The 20,183-nt window shown below is 36.4% G+C and overlaps 1 protein-coding gene across 1 annotated transcript in view; it reads left to right on the forward strand.

The window, feature by feature from the left end:
• The first annotated feature begins 3,219 nt into the window (after positions 1-3,219).
• The window catches only part of LOC105228778 (kinesin-like protein CG14535), a 253,875-nt gene continuing 236,911 nt past the window's right edge, over positions 3,220-20,183 (forward strand). The window contains exon 1 of the mRNA XM_049446615.1: positions 3,220-4,576. The gene's annotated coding sequence lies outside the window, so the exon portion shown is untranslated. The remainder of the gene's footprint in view (positions 4,577-20,183) is intronic.

Raw genomic sequence — 20,183 nt, forward strand, 5'->3', positions numbered from 1 at the left:
ATTTGAATTAAATTTTTTGACATCCCAAATAATAATAATGGATTCAAAAATATAAAACCAAAACGCACATGTCAATCGAGATTTCATCCGTCATTTACATATTTTTTTATTTTGCTGTAAAATTAATTACAAATAATAAAAATTGTTGGTTCCAATCACTCGGTTGCACCGACGCTAAAAGATTCTCTAAAAAGGAGTTCATATACAAGAAATAGATTTTGTTTGGTCGGTTTGTATGATATATGTATATTAATTTGTTGTGGTCCGACCTGTATAATTTTTTTAGATATTATTGCATTACCTTGAATATCAATCTATGCTAAATGTGACAATACCTTGTCAAATTAATAAGTTTCCCTACAAAAACTTGATTACGATCGTTCAGGCAGCTACATGCTATAGTTGTCCGATTTTTTTCAGATATTTGTAGTAGCGTTGCTTCGGATAGTAAAACATATCAAATTTCGTGAAGATACCTCGTCAAATGAAAAAGTTTACCACAAAAGGACTAGTTCAGTGCGTATGGCAGCTATATGCTATAATGGTCTGATGTGAACAATTTCTTCGGATAATGCTTTCGCAATCAGAGATTTAAAATTTCGGGAAAAACCCCATCAAATAAGGAAGATTCACATACAAAAACTTGATTCCGATCGCTCAGTTTGAGTATATGGCAGCTGCATATACATATGTATGTATGCTGTAGTGGTCTGATATTGGCAGTTCCGACAAATAAGCAGCTTCTTGAGAGAGAAAAGGACGAGTGGAAATTACAAATCGATGACTTAGAACTGAGGGATGGGTTCGCGTATGCACGGACGGACGCAGACATGGCTAAAAACGACTCAGCTCATCACGCTGATCATTTAGGTATGTATACCATATACTTTGTAGGGTCTCGAACGTTTGCTTCTGGGTGTAACAAACTTCTTGGTAAGCTTAATATACCCTGTTCAGGGTATTAAATCAGGGTGTTACTACCGAAATATAGTTCAATATCTATATTAGGGTGTTTCAATTCAAACTTTTTATTTCTTCGCGAACATGGAAATTATGTTTCTGATGTTGAAAAAAAAAATCCCTGAAAATTTCTGAAATAAATAATAAAAAACTTTAATGAAATTTACGTTAAAACATAAGAAACAAAAATTTCAAACGTCCGCGAAAAAATAAAAATAGCATTAAATGACACCCTAATGAACATACCCAACAAAAATTTTGAACATAAATAAATTTATTAAAAATTTAAGAATTAATAATTTTCAGAATCAATTGAGAAATTTTACATAATTTCACTGTGTCTCGAACCTCCTTCGAATGTTAAAGGTCAGAGAAAGGTACTAATTATCCTATTATTTCCCTAGTAGATACCTATGTATCTTCTCCGTTATGAATTAATGTACTCCATCGAATAATCTCAAATGTTGTTTCCATCCTAACTCAAATCTGATGGCCCTTAAATACAATTTATGAATATAATAAATATGAAAAACAACTTACCATTGTAGGCTGAAACTTAAAATAATTAAAACAATAATAATCATTTCAAAAAGTATATCATATGATATTTTTTCCGATATATTTGGTAAAATTATTGTCGTAAAAATTGTAAAAAAACCTGTTTATACATTATATGTGAAGATTCATAAATTTTAAATTGGGATTTTAACAGTAAATTTCACAGGAATAATAGGTTTCGTAGATTACAGTTCAATCGGCTGCTTCAGTTTATCTTTAAACAACCGATTACTTGAAGATAAATATCATAAATATGAACATACATACTTATATTAGTACATTGGCCTACAAATTTTTAGATCTGATCGCATTCTGGCAGGCCAAAGACTACAGAAACTTTGGATAAAAGTAAATATTTTTTTAAATGCCTGCCAATTGTAAATGTCTGATTTTTTCAACCAAAGGTCATTGTACGGATAATATTTTGTATCTCTAAAAATATTTAATTGTTTCTTAAAATATGTATGAATATTTTTAATTCGCAAAATTGTTTCGGTTGCTGTAACACTAGATGTTTACGGGGCACAGTTACTTGCATTTAAAATCTGTTTAGTTGGATGTGTGGTTCATACAAGTTGTAAAGTAATTTACACCTTCACAGCATGGTGCATATTGTATGAATATGAATGTTCTACAAATATACGTACATATGTATGTATTTAAAGTAGAATAATCGCACTTACCATGAGATCCAACGCAGCATTGCAAAAAATGAGCATGCCACTATGCTTTGCCTTACATAAGTTCATACATGTAAATTTCTTTTTCACACTACAAAAACACACTGAATAAACACTACCGCTTAAAACACACACGCATACCTACATACATATGGATGTATGCACTTCTTTAAAGCACTACTGTCAAACGTAGAGATTTTTTCCACTCAACACAACTGAATTGATATACATACACACTGAACTTATATACATACGTATGTGTAAATGTATATTTACTCGCATATATGCATAACCACTTTTGATTTTACAATAAACGCAAATAATTTAACTACACATCACTTTACTACCCGAATATATCATCTACAATGCACTTCAATCACACTGAAACCAATAAGCCACATCGCTTCTATGCATTTTTTCTGCTTTGCAAAATGGCGACAAATGACGCTTTGATGCACGGCAATAGAAGCATCCAGAAATGCCTGAAAAAACACAATTATCACTATAAAAACATAAACTTTCACTACACCAAACACACGCGCACTTATTTACACACACTTTTTACTGTATTTTAGCACATTTTAATAATATTTACAATATTTAACCAAAAATAAAACAATTTGCACGCAGCAACAGTCAAATGTAAACCAAATTTAACCAGCGAATTAATTAAACTGAGTTCGTTACTCTCCAACACCACCACCACCTGATGCACGAACACCCACGATGACCGGCAAGTGACGAGCAGCAGTAGCGACACACAAACAAAGCAAATTGGCACAGCATACAACAAAGGTCACAACAAAAACACCAAAGTTCAGCAAATGCTATGTGTCGCGTGCCGACCACGCTGCAGTGGCAAACAAAACAAAAACAAACAAACGCAAAAGCAATAGGAAAGCAAATGCAAAACAAAAACAAATCAACGCAGCGGCATTCGAACATCGAACTGCAACGTAACGGCAAGAACAAGCATTGAGGGTTGTTTGTGGGTTTGCTAGGCACATTTCTGAATTTGTTGATTCAGTTTCTCGCGGACTCTACAATCGTTAAGTAATTTGGGGAAATTAATAAGTGAAATAGTGTTTGTGCGGGTAACTCGTCAAAGTCGTGCATGTAAGAAGGCGTTTGCCGGTTAAAGTGCAGTGCATTGTTTATGTGTAACACGCCACTCGTGAGTGGGAGTGTGGGATGTGTAAGCGCGTGTGTGTTTTACGAGAAATGAGTGCGTGACAAAAGCATCTTAGCGCTGACGCTAATGACAGCTGAGGCAATTAGAGATATGGCGAAATGGCATAAGTGCATATGCAAAAACAAATAAACAAAAGGAATGAGAGCATAAATAAGAATTTGCATTTTCGTGGATTTCGCTGGAAGTGACTAAAGTAAATATGTGTGCATATGTACGTGCGGAAGGAAAATAAATGCTTATTTGAAAATAAAACGCGAGCACGGGATAAAACGTTGGATTAGCGAATGCACGAACACATAAAAGTTTGAAATGTGAATAAAGAGTTATTTTATATGGTTGATGTATGGTACAAAATTATATAATAAATTAATTTGGATACTATAACAACTGCAAAAGTATTTCAAATTTAAATTATCGAGTTTATACATACATAAGTGATATTATGTACTGACATCGAAATCAAAAGTCAATTTTAATCAATATTAGAACAAACTGAACTTAAAATTACTTTCGCTTTTACTGCATTTCGGCAACAAAGATTGATTTGTAACGTTGAGAATACCAGTTTGAAGAAAAACTGGAGTGATAAAAGATCTGATAAAATAAATATCATCTGCCATATATTGACTTAGCGCGCTGATAAATAGATATGTATGTATGTATGTATGTATTTACATGTGTATGTAGACCAACATAAAAAAGTGAAAACCAATATTTAGACAAATACTAAAGGCAATGCACCGAAATATGGGTCAGTTTGATTAGTTGACAGAGCAAATAAAAACAATTGACAATGTTTTGAACATGAGTGGCGTATAAGAAAATTAAGTGAACGACTTTAGTGCTACTTTTAAAGGCAGTATGTAATTATCACTGTGAGTATAGTTATGCAGTTCCAAAAATTCCTGAAGTTACGTCGATCAATTTGATACGATCAAAATCTAACCGCAAAAAAAAAAAAACAATAAATGATTAAAAATTTAATAAAAAAAAATAGATCTGAATTAAATGATAAAAAATTATTAAAAAATAATGATTAAGAAATGAAAACTAATTGAAAATTTCTGGTGCGTGTTTGCAACCAATAAATAGTGTGACAAAATTTCAATTAGTGAGTGTAAAAAAACTGGATTCGAAATATTATATATTTATCGCGGATATTAAAGGCTTTTAAAATCATTACAAGGTAAGTCAAAGGTTTCAATATTGTAAACAAAATATTATCAGAAATTATTTTACTGATACATTTTCTAAATTTCTAAAAAAAATTGCACTCCTTAAGAAATATAATATTTTATTCTATTATTCATACAAATATTTTTTTCATGAATTTGATATACTTAAATAGTAATTTTTATAAAATAAATTTATTTATAATTTCGACTGAGAAACCTGGCTGAATTTACTTTCCAATAAAAAATTATCAAATAATAAAAAATATATAGAAAAGCGCTAAATTCGTGTTCCGAAAGCCTTCGAGGTTTATAAAAAATATCTAACACTAATAAGGATGGGGGTTTTCATATTAATTTTAAAAAATAATACCATTATCTATTTTGTCAGTGTATAGTATAGTAAACTGTTAAACATTTCTGATGGCTGATAATCATATAATATATAATACGTATTCCCTTCGGCGATTCTATAGAACAAAAGTTCAAAGTCCACATAAGATAGCAAGAAATGACGTAAGAAAAGCACTACTAAAAAAAAAATATATATTGCATTCTACTAAATATTTTCTCATACCCTCTTATGCCAAAGAATTACAAACCTCTGGGTACATACCATTCTTATAATAGGTGCTCATAAAATCCATTAATAGTTCGGATGCCATCCATTAAAAGCTAGGCCAACATCTGTCAAAAAATGCAAGCATCAATAAGTTTTTTAATAGGAACTAAACCCCTGTGTAGTGGTAACAAAACTGTAAAAGTGGAAATACCTACAAATTCCAACTGTCTCTCACATACTCGTGCACGCTGGATTAAATCGGCTTAGCGTTTTAGCACCTTTCAACGGCCTAACGCCTAAATTGCAGCGCCAACTTTGTCACTATGCACAACAAACACTTAGCGGCGCTTTGCGAGAATCCGCCAAACATTGTAGTCTCCACATTACAAGCAAACCCACAAAGAACGTGGTGCATTTGTTTTCAATCATTGACACTATCCGCTCACCTGCACCCTTAGCTGGCTGAAGTGTAGGCCTGCGAAGTGTAGACTACAAATTGGTAAAAATAATGTTCGAATTTGTACTGGAGTAAATCCAGTTTATCGGCAAATTTGTTCAAAGAAAATAAAATTGAACTAACAAAAGCAATTACAATACGCGTAAAGTTGGGAGAAGCAACAACAAAAGGAGATAAGAAAAAATATTTTGTCATAATACAAAAGTTTTGTAAAAAAATGCAAAATGAACCGAAAAATTCCCGGCTTACAAGTTAAAGACTCCCTAACAGGCATCAACGTTGGGATTACCTGGCAAGAAAAAAAGAAAAACAATGAAAACAAAAACAAGCAAATCACTCCATCCTTACACGCCGAAATCCACTTTGTTCACAAGACAGCGTCTTCCTTTGTGCCTTTTTGAAGCATTGTCTCTTGTAAGCGTCTGCAATTTGCCCCAAACTTGCTCCCATTTCATTTTGTGCACGTTCTGCGTTGAGTACCAGTCATACATACATATACTGACTTTCTAACGAAATGCCTGTCAAATTTTTTTCTTTTTACTGTTCGCTATCCCTGCTTGGTTGTTTTGCGACTTGCTCTTTTCGGTTGTCCAAAAATAATTTTTCATAGATTCCGCGACAGCTTGTTGCTTCTGGCTTAGGTCTCCACTAAAAGAATTGCATAAAATACAGTTAAATCTCGAAATAATGAGTAGTTTAACGGTGTCTTTAGCTTCATATTTGCTAAATTTGAGGTGGGAAAGAGCATTATACCGAAAGACTTGTTGAAATAATAAGTAATAAGTAATAAGGAGTCCTGTCAAGGCAATCAAGTGGTGGAATTTCCCAATCAGGAATTAACTAGGAATCCTGGTAAGAATCCGAAAGCAGGTTTCAAAAATTGTTGAGCCGGTTCTGAACCACTTTTTCGAGTATACTCAGGGGAATTGATTTTGCCATCTGATGATTTTTTGTTACAGCAATAATGCAAGCTCTGCGGACACCAACACCAAACTTGGAAAATAGGATTGAGAATTTGATGTCGGATAGAACCAAAATTCAAGCAGATGTCTTCTTGGCTATGATTTTTGTTCTTTCCCCAACAAATCACTTACTTCAGTTATCTGGTGTCTGCTAAGCAACTAGTATTAAATTGAAAAATTTTGTTTATAGTTTCCTACTTTTGAGTTAGAATATTAAAAGACCATTGAATAGATTAAGTTAGGTTATACCGGCCGGCTGTGACGCCATACATAGACCTACTGGACCTTAGTAATGCCTAGAGGTCCAGTTTAATTTGAGGTGAATTATTCGTCATATAGGACGTCAACGCTTCTTGCGAACCTTAAGAGCGACTTGATATTTAAGTTTGATACTTCGTCAAGCTCCTAAGCTCCTAGATGCTAAAGACGAGTTCTAGATAGTGCTGAAAACAGGCACAGGAGATGTTCCTAAGTTTTCCTAAGGTGTTTTCATACATCATTTTGGCGATCCTGCATGTACTTAAGACATTCTATCTCACCCTGATCCGCCTGTAGTCTTAGTGACAAATGGCATTTTTGGCAATTTCATCATCTATTTCGTTTCACGGAATTCCTTTGTGGACTGGAATCCTCTTTAGATGCAGCCACTTTTCGGCAACTGCCACATCTACTGCCTTCCTGCTTCTAAGGACAAGTCCATTGGATGATTCCTTCAATTTTTAAGATATTTACTAGAGATGAAGAATCTGTTCCAAGAGCAAAGCAAACATATGGGAACCCGATATGAAGCCGCTAACTTTTCCAAATAACTTTCTAAATGTACTGGTTAGCGAGTAGCCACTGTATTCTTTAGTACTTTTCCTCCACTCTTTTATATTTCCCTTTCCCTGTCAGTCTGTCAGTCCTTTCTTTTCATAATTTCTGTAAACTTCTTACGCGTTCTATGCCAAAAAATTACCTCCACGTTTACCTGGCAGTAAGCTCTATCTATCTGTAGACTGCATATTTATGAAATGTAAGGTGGGCGCTGTGGGTTGCATAAGTGTGTAGCGAGTGTACGTCAATTGTTGGCATTTGCTTATTAAATTTTTAATGCAAAAGCTCCCTGTGAATACTCGCGCTCCTTGGGATAAGGTAAAAGCAAGCAAAAAAGTTCAAAAGCCGGTGAATTTTGTCTGTTAATTTTTAGTTGTGTTCTCGAGGGCTGCACTTGTTTTAAATGTTTTGTTATGGTCGCTTTTTCTTGTTGTTTGTATATAATCTTCCTTTGCTTTCACTTTTCTTTTTGTTTTGCTTTCATGTTTCATATTTTTGGAAGTCATAATATTTTTGTTTATTTTTCCATTTTTAGTCTTTTGTTTTTTAGGAATTTTCGCTGCTTTTTAATCTGAGTACATACTTCATAAATCTCTTTTACGTGTATGTAATTGCAGTTAATCCACTTATGCTTTTGAAAACAAGCTTTCTGTCACAAGAAGCACGCGAATTTTGAGTTTTGGGGCGTAATTGTTTACTCGCTGATTTATTTACTGGCTTTTTTGTTGTGAGTTGTGAGGGAAGAATTGAGTCTCTAATTGCTGGGTCCAACTAAAGTAAAATATGTTTTTGTTTTTATTTCTTGGCTACTAAGCTGTTTTTAATGCTAATACTGTTCTTCTGAATTCTATTAGCTCATTAACTCCCCTCGCGTTAGCCAGAATTATTTTGCTTTAAAATTATATTTTCCATTTTATCAGAAGAAGCACATAAATTCTTCAAACCACTCGCTTACTTCATTTAGTGCTGCTTACTTATCTACTACACCACATATTATTTCCTTTTAACCCAAAAAATAAATCAAAATTCCCACTAATCATTAATGTTGTAGCCACGTGCATTTGTTGCACAGTAGTCAGCTACATACTCGTACATCGCTACACGGTGCCTCACTTTTCCCATTCTGCCGCGCTAGCGTTGGGCAATGAACGGCTGACTGACTGCTTAGGAAGGTGCAGCAGAGGAAAACATACCAAAACAAGAATGAAAAAATGTTTTTTTTTCTATTTTTTATCTTCTCTTGTGGCTCGTGCTTCACTGCTCAGCGATGTGTGCGCGTTTTAATAGCCACTTAGGCTGCAGTTCCATGTCGGGTTCATAGTTCTATTCCACTAATTTATTTTGATAAACAAGAAAACGGTTTCAAATATTCATTTTTGAATCTTTATGTTTTGTATTGTGCGTTGAAAGCTTTAAGATATTTAGTTTTAATTCATTTTATTTTTTAAATTTTAATTTTATAATGAAAAACTATCCAGGCTCGTGTTTTTTAAAAGAAAATTTCATATAATTTTTCTCACCTTTTTTTACTTTTTTCCCAAAAAAATTTCTACTTCCTGTTTTAACTATAGGAACTCTGCCTGTTTAACCATGTATACTCGTACTTACTAAACTTTCTATTCAATTTTCCTAAAGAGTTGCTACACTGAACGAAAAAGTTGAAGCAACAAACTTTACTTAATGATACTGAAACAGAAGCCATACGAGTATAAGGAAAACCAATTTGAAAATGTTAGGGGATCCAGTTTTGTAAAAGCCTTTCAAAATTGTTTTACCTTGGTCTTAGCCCTCAAATTTAATAAGAATGTTGAAACAAACCAAATTTTTCTGAAAAAGAATGTCGAAAACAGTATACTCATTGGGTGGGTCGTTAAAAAGGTAATCAAGGATGACCCTCATACTTAATTTTTTCTTTATGAATATAGAACTATGTAATTTTTATTCAAAGAATTTGTCTCAAATTTTGTATTTCTAATTAAATCGTTGCGAATGTTGAAAAAGGCTTACGGTGATTCAGTTTTATCAAAAACACAAACCTACAAGTGTGACAAAGGCTTCAAAGATGGTCGAGAGATCGTGAAGGAATCCCTCGTTCTGGACGACCTTCGATTGCTCCGTTGAACTCATTATCATTCGATCGAAGGGATAAAACAAAAGTCGCTGAAGGAGCTGATCCCAAAAAGTGCTTATGGAAAGTACGTCAAGAAAAAATTGTTGGCATTTTGAAGGCAACAGAATAAATATTGATGAATAATTAAATATTTTGTATTTTATTTAAAATTTCCGTGCACTTTTTTGTCACAATGTCTACAGTTTTTATTTAATTCCTCTTGCTATCAATTTCGAATGTTAAAAATATAAAATTCTATTTTCAAACCTTTGAAAGTATTTTCCTCAGTGTAAAATCTAATTTGTGAAACCCGTGCGCCCTCCGACCGCACCAAACTAAAGAAAATGTGTTAAAACAACACGAAATGTAAAACACTTGTTTGTCAATCGGCATCGAGTTTTCGACACTTAAATAAGATTTAGTGCAATGGCGATGAGCTCCACGCACGTCGCCGTTTCGGATTACTGAACTGCCGCATTAGCATTATGCGCGGCGCGGCGCGTTGTTAGTGTCGTCATTGCCTTCGTCATCGTCTCCATTTCAACTGCCTGATTTGGCAGTAATTATGCTAATACAATGAATGGACTAGAAATACCTTAAAGATTTCTACAAACACTACGTTCACTTGGGCGCAGAGAGGCCAGACAATGCCTGTGGATGGATGGCTTTTCGCTTTTCACGCTGTTTGAGCGAAGGTGTTCACGATTATTTGTAGTTGGTCTTGCTACTGCTGGCGGGGAGCTGACGCTGGGCGTTGTGTGTGGCGGCGCTATAGCTTAACCATTTAATGGCACCCAAATAATTTGACAGTTGTATTTTATGGCTGCTTGCACTGTTCCTCGTTTCTGCTTCTTCTTTTGTTTACTCACCGTCAAATTTTCCAATGCGTTTTTTAATGAGCCCTATTGTATTGATATTGCTAATGGAGTGCGTTTGATAGTTGTGGCGTTGTTTTGTGGTGATATTTTAAAAAATAATATAAAATATAGGTACTTAGGTAATAAAATAAATGTTATAGCTATGGCTTTAAGGCAATTAAATAAATTTTTATTAGTCTGATTGAGTAATCTGTTAGGATAAATATCATTAATGTGCGCTTAAAATGCTAATTTAAATTGATATTTAATTTTTCAGTATTCTGTTTGGCAAAATATTGAAAGCCGTGGCCTGAAATGTCATACTGACGGCAGAATCCATTTTGGTTGCAAAATATAAAATTCAAAAAAGGCTTCAATGGTTATCTAAATGGGTTTCTCGAACCAATCGAAGAACTATTGGGAATCACAGGTGATCACCTAAACTCTAAAAGACAATATTTCAATTGATTGCTGACAGTAGGTGTCAATTAGTTGATCCTTAAGTTATGGTCTTATGGAGTGAAAGCTGTCATAAACATCCCCTACATGTCTGAATAAAAAATAATTGAGTCTCTATTTCCAATATCAAATAGTGGCCAAGAGTCTGTAAAGCGAAACTAATCAGCCCAAGTGACTGTCTTTTTTGTGCAGAGTAAAGTTAAATTCTAGTCGCCCGACCATATTCTACAAAGAAGCTGATGCATGCTTAGGTCCCATCGCTTTGTTGTTCTTCAGACGGGTAATTGATATCCGACCTTCTTCATGGTCGGAAAACGGAACGTCTTTTCCATCGTCATCGATTGGGGAATCGGGTTGGTCTTCTCCTGGCGTTTTACTTTCACTGCCATTCAGCAGACTGGAGAAGTGTTTCGTTCATTATTTTAGTATGCTCTGTTAGTCGCCACATCTTTTCGTGGTATTATCGGGCATTACCCTTTTCGGCCTTTCTCCTTTTCTGTCTGCAAATGCTTTTTGCTTCCCTCTTCAACTCTCGGTATCTATCACATGCCGCACGTGTTGTGGTCGATCGTAACGTGGCGATCCAGATGTTCTTTTTCCTTTTCCGAAAGCCGTTTTCGGCTGTACGTAAGGAGCTTGAAATGCCGTCCCACAGTTCCCCTATGCACTTCTTTTGTTATGCTACGGGGAAAAATTAGTAGCTGAATAAGAATAATGGCGGATCCAAAAAACTTAAACAGTGAATGCATTTTTTAGAGAGGACGTGTTTTAGCGTTTTTCCCGTTCCGTTTTCCCGTTATGGTTTCTTGCCTCAAAAAATTCTCCAAAATTTTTTTTTGTTCGTATTTGAATTGCTTTTATCCTTATTTATACACTCTTTTTTATAAAAGAAAAATTTTTAAATTCTCGGAGCTTTCTGATTCATTGGCTAAAAACTCGTCGCGTTCATTCCTTTATGCCTTTATCTCGGATATGCTTCTTTTTTGCTACCCCAAAAAATTTTGTTAAATTCCGCCACAAATGAACCAGCGAAAAGATCGATGCATTGCAGCGGTTAAGTGGTGCATGCAACAAGAATGCGCGAAGCAGCACAAAGTGCTGAATGTAAGCTTGGAGGAGGGCACTAAGTATTAAACGACAGTGAGCTCGAGTCAAACAGTTTCTTATTGATCAGGAACTGTTTGTATATTTATTTATTAAATCGATATCCGAATAAAGAAACTTTCTCGTTTAATTCTATCAGGTTGTTAGACTCATATGACAAGACCTGTAACTTTTGCCAAAACTACGTCGAGTAGAGAAGATTAAAAAGATAGCAGACGACACTACATTGATCATACGAATTATTACTGGTGACGAGACGAGGTCTTATGCTTCTGACGTCGAAGCTGTCTTACAATCTAGCAAGCCATGGCTTACAAAAAGTTTTTGGAAAACTGGATTAGGCATTGGCATGCTTTTATTGACTCAAAAACAGTCTATTTTGATTAAAATGTACTCAATGTTGATCTTTTTCTCATTTATTGGCGTAGTTATAGCTGAGTTCGCTGTTTGGCGCTAATTGGATGTTCCAAGTGTAGTCAGGTCCTTCTCCACCTGGTCTTTCCAACGGAGTGGAGGTCTTTCTCTTCCTCTGTTTCTCCCGGCAGGTACTGCGTTGGATACTCTCACAGCTGGAGGCTTTAATTCACTGCACTATGTCAATGTCGTCGTATATCTCGTACAGCTCATCGTTCCATCGACTGCGGTATTCGCCGTCACCAACGCACAAAGAACCATAAAATTTCCGTAGAACCTTTCTATGGTAACGCCGACTAATCAAATGAGATCTCGTCTTTGTCCCCTGTACCATATAACAGGACTGGGATGATAAGTGACTTGTAGAATTGGTCTTTATACGTCGGGAGAGGACTTTACTTCTCAATTTTCTTCTCAGTCCGAAGAGTTATTCTGCGTTGGATTTCGATGCTTCAATGTTGATCAGATAATGTTATATTTTGTTCTTACATTATACTTTTCTAAGACTGATAGTCCTACTCGGGCTTTGTCTAAACATCAGTGGACTCATTGTGATTGTGAGCCAAGAAGATAACGAATTACCTAAAAATTGGTATAGAACACTTCCAATTGTTTTACATATATTGTTGTAGTTCTTGACAGTTAGGTTTCAGTCCACTTACTTAGACTTGATTGCCTTGGACTCATTTATACCGCAAGCTAAGTCGCAAATAAAATAAGCTCTATTAACTTTATCGGTAGAGATTTAATGAGACCGACCCAAAGTCTAACGAAAAGAATATCGATCCACTGTGCTCCACATTTACAGCCACCACATCTCCCTTGCACTCGCGTACCCACACTACATACAATAACATTCCTTCCATTACCTCATCAATTACCGATCTTGTTCGATTACGTGCTGCATCGTCACAACGACCGCACCAGCAGACGCGCTCCATTGTACGCGAAATTATGTTAATGACTCGCTCCAGTCTTCGGTTAAATTGCGTTGCGATACCAATGAGCCGTCCGCGTTGCAATGCATACTTTGCTGCCGACGGACACATACACATATGTGAATTCCGAGTACGCAAAATTCACTTATCAATACAAAAGCGACGCGATAATGGCGAAGAGAGGCAGCGTTGGACGAAGAAACATGCACTTTCATGTGCAACACGCTGAGATTTGTTACAAATGAGCAAGTGAAGAGTGCGGGGCGGAATGACTCAAGTTATTAAGCGCTACAAACAAATGCACTTCTTTACTATATATGGTTGCATATACTAATACTCGTATTAGTACCCGGACTATAAGCATACATATCGACTCGTACATAAATTAGCGCACAATCAATTAGTTGGCAACATGCCCCATCCTCATACAAGTTAAGCTGACTGCGACTGCGACTGCCTTGCAAGTTTGTTGCATTTTACTGTGCCACTTTTCGCCGCCCTCCACCTCCACTCGCAGCAATGCACTGAAGTGCATGTAAATAAAATCAAAATCGTAAAAAGCAATTCGATTCAATTCGATCCAATTTAATATCGACTCCCCATTCAATTCGGCGCGACGCCGCACTGAACTTCAACGAAACTTTCAGTGACTTCACCCATTGCCAGCATCAGTCCCACTCACTGCATTGCCTTGGTAAGCGCGCCGCACTCAGTTATTTTCCGCGGTCCATTGACTTTTCAGCGGTCCAAACAATTTCAAGCATCTCACCATTCATTGCCTTGGAAACCTTAACGCCTTCCCTCCTTGTGTTGTTCATTTACTTCGCTTTATTTCGTGCGGTATTTACTGCTTTTCGTTGTGCGTAAAAAACGGTAATGCGGAAAGTAAAAAAAGAAAATTCTTGTACAATTATTTGCCACTCTTTGCATTGTTTAAACTTCCAGCCTCGGCGGTTTTTGCTTGATTTTAATATAATACCATTTATATGGTAAAAGAATTCCCGTCACCGCAACGTTGGGGACAATGCGACATTTTTTCGACCGATGCAAGCTTACTATTTATATACAACTGTTTATAGGTTCAATGAACTTTTTGTAAAATTTTGGTTATTTATTTAATCCACACGTGTTTCGGTGGACTCAGTAACTAGAATTGCACATCAGATGTCTCTGAATTTCTTAAGCTAGAACCGACTATTTAGACTCCATGTTCTACGCAGTAAAACCAGAGGACGTAGATCACAGAGAAGGTTCACGATGCAAAGAACGTAACTTTTCGGAGAGATACTCGTCCGAGATAAGTTCTTTGGTAAAACCTCTGAGTATTCATAGCTTAAATTGCTTTTGTATTATCTCCATAAGTGTCAATCTAAAGAACTTCAGTTGAAACATATTCCAAGATTGAGTTCGAATCACTCAGAGTGTTTATACAAATATATTATATATAGGTGTTAGGTTAGACTGACTGGCTGTCACGCCATACATAAACCTGGAGGTCCGTTGTAATGTTATGTGGAGGTTCATTATTAAAACAAGCAGAAGCTTACGTCGCACATTGGTTTCTGCTAGTGCATACTGCGGCTAAAAATATAAGGAGTTGTCGCAGGACAATGACATTTGGTACATCATTGTTTTGGATTCCAATCAAGAAAAAAATGAAAAAATTTTAAAAAAAAATTTTATTTTACGCCCACCTCCCATATAAGCTGAAACTTAATTTTTGACCTACAGCTCTGATTTTTGGTACATAGCATTTTTATGACATTATATATGTTGGTGTTAAATTTCAATAATATCCGCCCCCTTTTACGCCCACCTCCCATACAACTAAATTCTCTTTTATTAAGTCTCTTTTAGCAAATTTTGTACATCTTCGTGACATTCTGACATTGTTTTTTTCAAGGGGGGGCAATTTGGGGCAGCTGAATTTTTTTTATCGTTTAGCTGAGACTTCAGGCTTTAATTCGGTATATGTATGTCGACAGCGGTAGACAGCGCTAAAAAGATGCACCACTTTGAATTTGAAGAACATTGAAATTTTGACGTCCAAATTATGTTGTTCCACAAAATTTTTTATGCATTATTTTTTCAATGGATTTTGATGCAAATTTTTTCTTTGATACATATTATAAATGAAAAATAATAACGAAGTTGAATTTCAATAGTTGTTTTATTGTATCAATAATTTGACTTTTGAGTAAATTTTTTGCTAATTTTGATGCTCTCTAAATTCACCAACTTTGGGTATTTCTGGACAAAAAACTAATGCAGATAGAATCCTAATACTTTGGGAAAATAATGTATAGATAGTTGGTAACAAAATGCGAAATTTTCATTCAAATCAGACAACATGAATTTTTGAATTTCGGCCACAGATATCCCAATGTGCGTCGTTACAGGCGTCAGCGCTTTTTACGAAGTTTAAGAGATATCATATCCACTTCTGCTCTTTCATACAGTTCTTTGAACCATGAAGCTCCGAGATATCTAAATCCTGTTATAAATAAGGTCGAACAGAAACATAAGAGGTGTTCTGGCGTCTTTCTCATGCCTACTTTCCTGCACTTTCTACATGCGTCATCGTTAATAATGCTCATAAGGCTCGCATGTGGTGCCAATAAGTTGTGACGCGTTACTAGACAAATAACCGTCCAGCAGTATTTTTGAGTGTACATGATCTTGTCGATCCTGTATGCCCCTAATGCATTCCATCTATCCCCCTTTCGGAATTTTTGTTGTGTAACGTTTCTAACGACTTGCGTATTTTCTAAACTGATTCGGCAGTTAAGCGGATGGCATTTTTTTTCAATCTCATGAGCTATTTCGTTTCCCGGAACGATCTAGCTCCGCACAATAGATCCCGGTATCCACTTATTCAGCCATTTCTGATCCTTCCGTTTAGATGCTGAAAGTTACGTTGGTGGGTCACGTGACTTGAAACCTTCTCTCCCAGTTAAAGCGTGAAGACATGTGGTCTATTTTATCCACCGACCCCTTGCTGGGGTTAGTAACTCTAATAAAAACTCTGCCATACTTCGGGCGATCATAATTTATGGTTTTATTGCTGTTGTATCGACATAAAACATTTCGAAATACTTCCTGTGTGATACGGAGTTCAGGAAAGTTCTCTGAAGATCTCATACCCAGAACATTTGACTCTTAAACTCTTGTTTCTATTCACATTGATAAAACATATACGTTTGTTTAAAGTTCTCCGAAGGTCTCATACTCAGAGCAATCTACTCAAAAACTCTCGTTTCTGTCCACATTAGTAAAACATAGAAGTTTGTAGTCTCTATGAGCTCGTTTTTTTGAAGTTTTAGATTTAAATTTATTGACTTGGCATAAAGTTTTAAGGAAAGGTTATACATTAGAAATAGTTTTAATGTATTTATGGCTTTGAAATAATTTCAACTATTTGGAAGAAGATATGAACGTGGTAGTTTTGTGTACTACTAACCAAGTTTCTCAGGTGACTGCTGCCATGTTTGGAACGTTTGCGCCAAAGTGTTAAGAATTCTCTTCTTTTTCTTTATAATCGAGTTTACAACGCGCGCCAGTCTTTGTTTTTTATCTTTGGCGCCAATTCGAGATACCAACTTCCGCCAGGTCCTTCTCCACCTAATATCTCCATCGGAGTGGAGGTCTTCTACCAAAACCAAATCCAAAACCTTCAAAGCTGGAGTCAAAGCTGGCGTAGTCGCTGTCTTTTGAATCGATGAACTGTGTCAATTCCGCCGTATATCTCGTACACCTTATCGTTCCATCGGCTACGGTACCATAAAGACCATAATCTTCCGCAAAACTTTTCTCTCGCAGACCCCTAAGGCCGAGTCCTCTGATGATGCCCTTGTTCATGCCTCCGCACCATATAGAAGGACGGAAATGATGAGAGTTTGGTTGGTTTTTTAAATTCTACTCAGTGGTGAAGTACCAGCTTCGTGAAATTTGTGGTGAAAAAATTCCGGAACGCTGACTCTAAAGGTGCTATTGTATTCAGAATTGCTTTGTGGTTAAGTTGAACCATTAGGAATCTTAAGAGATGTATTGATTTGCGTTTTTTTTGGTCAGTCTCTTAGAGATATAGAATGTTGTTAAGTTTAAGTTTGCTTTGCAACATTTTAATGTTAAACTAATATTGTATCTCCTATATATGCAACATAGGCTACAGTTACAACATTTTAAGCTCCTAACTTCCGGCAACAAATTGCTACTAAAGTATTCGTTTCAGCAAAAATTCGCGCACGCAACCAGTTCAATGGAAATGCCAATTGTGCAAATTTTATTAGTGTCGCTTCCTTCAACACTTCTGCTGTGGCAACAAAATGACAGATGTGGCAAAGTAGCAATGTTGCCGCAAGCGATAAATGTGAGACAGGGTGTACACAGAGGAGATAGGCCTAGCAGACGGGTGGCAAAGCAAGTTGGTTGTCAAGAAAGCAAATTTGGTTTTTATTATTTCTTTATTATTTTATTTTTTTTTTTTGGAAGAGAGTGCGAGAGACACACATGCATAAACAACATTGTGAGCCGCTAATCGTTAAGTGTCGACCTTTTCGAGTGGCAAGGAAACACTGTGTCGTAGCAACATAAAACAAATGTTTTTGTACACATTTTTCATTATTGGTGTTTGTTTTGTTTGCTTTTCATTTTTTGTTGCAATTTTTTTTTGTGGTTTTTGTTTTGTTTTTTTTTGTTTTGCGCGATAAGGGGCTACTGTGAGTGCGCGATATTTCGATTAAATATGCAAAACGCATCAAATGTTTTAATGGGTGTAACAAACACGATGACAATAACAGCAACAACAATAAGAAATGACGAGAACAAAAATAACAATAACAACAAAAAAATATAGTGATACATTAAACTTTGCCTGTTTTAGCAATGACTTTGCTTGAGGCAACGCTTGTCAGGTCCATATCATTGCTATTATTGTTGTTGTTTTTGTTGCTTTTGCGGCGTAATTTGTCTTTTTCTCGCACTTTGTTGGTATGTAACATGTGCCCACGCAACATATACCGCAAATCGTAGGTTATTAGCCGCCAATGGGTTTCTTCTACCCTTTTTGCTGTTGTTGGTGCTGCTTCTTCTACATATTTTTTGGCATATAGTACATTCTGCCTCTTGCCATAACGTGCCGAGGCATTGTAAGTCCAGACTCAGAGTCCAGCCACTGTCGAAATAAAAACGTGTGAATGCTTGGCTGCCAGACTTTATAACTAGATATTTACAACAAATACATGTCTCTATATAATTGCTATGCGCATATTTTTACGATTTCTTTGCATGTCTATGCGACTTGGCGAGGCAAAAGGTAATAATTGCGTAAAATTATTATGTTAAATGCGTTGTTTATTGGGCAAATATGCAGTAAAAGGGCGAAATAAATGGAGAAAAAATAAAAAAATACAACACATGTGTTGTAAGCATGACAATTTTGTGCCACCGCCTACCGCGCGCCACTTCGCACCGGCGCAGACACCCACTACTACCAGCAGCGGCGGCAGCTAGTTAGTTCGTGACAGCAAAGCGACGCCAGCATGTTTGGACGCCTTCACCTTTAACAATTTGTTTTCATTGCCAAATCAGTAGCGGTGTCAGTTTTGTTGTCTCCATATGTACTTCACCCACCTTACTTCGCTAAAAGTTTTTACTCAACTTGCTATGTACCTGCTTCTGCTCTTCTGCTTGTGTGTTGGGAAATTGCTCAATTTCAATTCTTAGAATGCTTTTACAGCTTTTAGTTTAATTTTTATTCTTTTCCTTTACCCACTCGCACTCATTTATTACGCGTTCTTTTTTCCATCTCACCAATTGCTTGCTTCGCAGGTTTTTTTACTGCCAAACGCGAGTGAGATGAATTTTTTAATGCATTAGATAAGGCTCCATTAAATTTATATGTTCTTAGCTTTACTGTATATCAAAGCGGTCGAAAATCCTGTTAGCTTATTTAAAGCTTTTTAATACGGCTATCTGCAAATCTGCCGTCTTCCATTTAAATTGAGGCATTTTAAAGCGCTTCATTAAAAAAACTGTTAACATTCTTCGAGTGTCCAACCAAAGAGGTACCAGCTACATACTTACATATATCTTACATAAAATAGAGAGCACATGCTCCATATACTGCTAGGTGTTAGCGAAGCGATGTAATCCTCATTTGGATATATGGATCCGAGGGCCTTTAACATGCGTCTGCAGACTGCTATGCAGCCTATCAGCCGGTGTTCTGGTGTCTCTGGCTGCCTGTCGCAAATCTGGCAATTTACGCAAGAAGCAGATAGTCTGAATTTATCCCTAGGGAGGCTGATTACATATTTAAACCTTCTGAGGTTGCAGCCTCCCATTAGCAACTATGATGACGCATGAGTTGTTGACAATACCTTTCTCTGTCTACTCCTTCTTCCTTGCAGGGTAACTCCTTTATTGTATAAGGACCCACCGCGATGAAGGGTTCAGGTTCTATCATGTTAGTGGATGCTGCAGAGCGGGCGAGCTCATCAGCCAATTCATTCCCCGTTATACCTCTTAGGTGCACTTGGTTACATTCCGCAAGGCTATACAACCGTTCTCGACACTCCAGAACTAGTAGCGATTTGATCTCGTAAGCAGACTCTCGCTGAGTATGGCTATACGTTCGTTGCGATAGTTTCGTTGAATGTTTAACTAAAAATGCTCATAAGAGTTTGGTGCGTGGTCCTTCGACTCGAAAGTGGAATTATTCTATTCAGCCTTGCTGTTAAGGGTAGCCTTGAATTTCTTGGTGAAGCTTACCTGTTTTGTAATGCTGACCCTTGGGAGAAGAGCCAACGATATTACACCACTTTACTCTTTTATCCGCTGGGATTGAGATTACCTTACCTCTGCCACATCGTTTTGCTGTCATTTGTAGCAGTGTGTGTTTGGCTGCCTGACCAATTACTGGGTGAAGTGGTCTGATCTCAA

This window comes from Bactrocera dorsalis, chromosome 1 (assembly GCF_023373825.1).
Source record: "Bactrocera dorsalis isolate Fly_Bdor chromosome 1, ASM2337382v1, whole genome shotgun sequence".
Classification (NCBI taxonomy): Eukaryota; Metazoa; Arthropoda; class Insecta; order Diptera; family Tephritidae; genus Bactrocera; species Bactrocera dorsalis.